This window comes from Misgurnus anguillicaudatus, chromosome 15 (assembly GCF_027580225.2).
Source record: "Misgurnus anguillicaudatus chromosome 15, ASM2758022v2, whole genome shotgun sequence".
NCBI classification, from domain to species: domain Eukaryota; kingdom Metazoa; phylum Chordata; class Actinopteri; order Cypriniformes; family Cobitidae; genus Misgurnus; species Misgurnus anguillicaudatus.
In genome coordinates, this window is record NC_073351.2 from 3,353,478 (window position 1) to 3,357,230 (window position 3,753).

Genomic DNA, 3,753 nt, shown 5'->3' on the forward strand with positions numbered 1-3,753 from the left:
TCGAGTCTTCTGGGTTGATTCCTATGATGGTCGAGTCTTCTGGATTGGTTCCTGTAATGGTCGAGTCTCCTGAGTCGGTTCCCATATGGTTGAATCTGCTGAGTCGGTTCCCGTGGGGATCGAGTCTTCTGTGTCCGTTCCGGGACAGTTCGCCACCATCCTCCATTCAGCTCTCGGGACAGCCGCTGCCATGCTCGAGTATTCCACGGGGCGGTCGCCGCGGTGCACGAGACTGTCTCTTGGTATGGTCAGAGTCGGTTTCCGGGTCGGCTGCATCCTCGTCGGCCCCCGTGATGGGCCGGTTGGGAACGTTTGGTGCGGGCCAGGGTGGCCGCTCCGGTTTTCGCCGGATCCGCACTGGTCTGCTGTTTCTGCCGGTTCTGCCGGTTCTGCCGGGGTCTCCGGACCCTCCCTCCCACCCTTGGATTCATCCTCCCAGACTTTTATTTATGTTTCATGTGGAGTGTCTGGGAGCCACTCCTTAAGGGGGGAGTTATGTCACGATAATCCCTGACATGTTTTGCATTTGTTCCGATTGTTGTCACCTAGACATTCGCGCTGAAAGAGAATGCGAATGAGGTATGGTGCTCTTTTTTTTCCTGCCACTTTCGTGGGCTCGAACGCCATAGGTTTGTAATTTTTACAGACGTTAACCAATAGGCTTCAATCGCGGAGTAAACAGGAGTTTCCCCCATAGCGTCAGCAACTGACGCAATGCGAAGTGAACCGTATTGAAAGGGAACCCACGAGGGGGCAAAACACACTAGGCAAAGAAAACACTAAAACAAACTAGACTTAACACTAAACAGACTAAGCTTAACAATAAACTTGACAAAAGATACACTTGACTAACAATAGCATAAGCTTTAAACAGGACTGGTACAAAACAAACGAGCACAGGACAGCAAACACAAGGGCATTAAATAGGGGAACAAATCAAGAGGGGAACAGGTGACATGATTCAAACAATAATGGGATAATAAACGAGGAAACAAGGGGGTGGGGTCAGGAGACGAGACAGAAAGCACATGGCTAGGAAAAACAAAGCCAGTGCTCTCACACAAAACATTGGGCTGCCATGATCCTGTCATTATGACTAGAAAACTGTGACCTGAAAACAGGATCATGACACAGAAGAGATGTCCTCACCACACATATGTAACACCACTGACACAAGCACTTTCAGTGATAACTGTTATTAACACTTACAACACATTTATCGTCACATTAAAGTTGCAAAAAATACCAGCAGAAGCCACAGACAGTGTTGATGAACACAAGTGCATACTGTCAGGGACATGAAACACAAACCTTTAGGCTACTATCAGTGTACTACTGCCATCCTGAAGTCTCACTGTTTTTTGTTTGTTAGTTAGTATTTTATTATTCAAAATGAATGTCTTTATTCAGTAATATGTCTTCATTGCTGACCTCTGGCCATGATCTGACTTTCTTTGTAATCTTAGAATTTCTTCTCTTTACTTACATTGAACGGGTAAGTCCAAGGAGGCTTCCATGTCGTTTCACCATATTGATAAACTATAATAGCATAGAGGGACAAAAAGCACTTGGCATACCAACGCATTTCCACAACGCGTTTTCATTTAGAACACGTGAACCAGCTGCAACGGACAAGGAGATCAGCGATTACATAATGGCTACCATAGTTGCAACACGCATTTGGAAAAGCGAGGCGCTAGAGAGCACTATTCGTTAGAATGCAAAATAAAATTTCACCACTAGATGGGGGAAAATCCTAATTACTGTCCTTTTAAGTTCTGTATTTGTTTATTTTCTTTGCCTAAATGTTTAAGCTTGTATTATGTTTGTAAGACAGAAAGCAAAAGTTATAGAAATACCATTCAGCAAGTTTAATTCAACAGTTATTGTTACTTAAAGAGATAGTTCACCCATTTTCTCATGTTGTTACAAACCCGCATAAATGTATTTGTTCTGATGAAAACAAAAAAAATATTTTTTTGAGAAATGTTTGTAACCAAACCGTTTGTGGACCCCATTCACTTACATCATGGGTGTCCAGACTTTTTTGTGTGGTGATCTACTTTTAAAATGATAAAGCTGACAAGATCTACCTGCTAAAAAACATTTTTTAATGACAATTTAAAAGTGTATTAGGACTATACTGCATATCTCTACATTGAATTTAATGCTGTCCCCATTAGGCTACTCCATTCTTTTTGATGAGTTAAAAAAGTCCTTGAGTACATGTCAAGTACTGCTTTAAAAAGTGGAGATGCAGTTTAGTGAAACAAACTAGAAAAATACAACAGTATCAGAAGCGTATCTATCTCTCTCTCTCTCTCGTTCATTTGCTCTCTCTCGCGCGCGCGCGCACACACACACACACCGTGCACATGGATCCGCTCCTGATGAAGGCAAGAATGCGCATCCTGGTAAAGACATTTGAGAAGAAATGAACTATTCTACAATAGAAAAGGAGACTCTGGCTATGTTGCTTGCTTTGCAGCATTTCTACATTTACGTTGGTTGTAACATCGCACATCATTTACACAGACAATAATCCCTTGTTTTTTTTTTATATATATATATCAAGGACGCTGACGCGACGCATGGGAGAAGAGAGGACACACCAGCAAACAAGCTTCTTTGTTTCTTGCTTTTCTTTATGTTGTCTTTTGTTATTTGTAAAATGATTAGTTGTTTTAGTTGAGATTTCAGGTATTTAATTATTATTATTATTATTATTATTATTATTATTATTATTATTATGAGTAATTTGATTTAATTATTGTTATTTAAAGACTTTTATTTTGCTTGTTGTTTTGTTTGATACATATTCCCTTATTGATAAATATTTAGTAATGTGTTTTGGTTTCACATGTCCTTCCTTTATGTTGCATTCTCCCCTTCCTGATGGTTTTTCATTAGGGGTCTATAACACTGTATTATGTTTTAGTAGGTATTATCAAGCAAATATTAAACCAGTTTCTATTGTTTTGCAGATGATACATAAATACAAAATTTAAAATTTCTCTTATTAAACAACATTTATTCTCTTTTCAAAGAAATATCTTACTCTAAAATTCATGTTTAATGGTAAGCATGTTAAACAAAATTCATCATAAAATAAATCACCCGTTTTCTCACCAATGTGCAGAGTACATTGAACTTGTTTTGAAGCCTCCACTTTTTTGACATCCATTCAGAAAAGCCAATAATGATGTGTCAATCCAATACGGTGAATCTAATCACCATACATGCAAACGTTCACTTCAAGAATGAACAGTGATTTCAGAAAGGTTATAGGTGTTTTAAATAAAGAAACATCCACACATTTCATATGCAGCATAGACTAAATAACTATTTTCACAGTTAGTAGCGATGCACATTATCTGAAAAAATCCTGTATTTTATATATTTTAATATTGTAAGGTGCTTTGCAAAAATGCTAAACTGTAAAAAGCACTATGAAAATAAACTTAAATTAAACTAAAAATGAAAAAAACATTTAACTTGCAAACATTAGAGTGATTACCCTGATCTGAATGTTGACAAACATAAAGAGGCTTCTGTTTCTTCATTGTAAGGAATAAAACAAGAAAGATTGCAAAAAAAAAAAACTCATATTAATGTAAAACTTTTTGAATTGCTTGAGAGACTAACAACATCTTCCCTTCTCTCTTTTAATTTAAATTATTAATCTCTGGGGATATGCAAATGCATATGTCTGTATGCATAAGATATTAGAAACAGCTTGGTTTTGAAGGAATA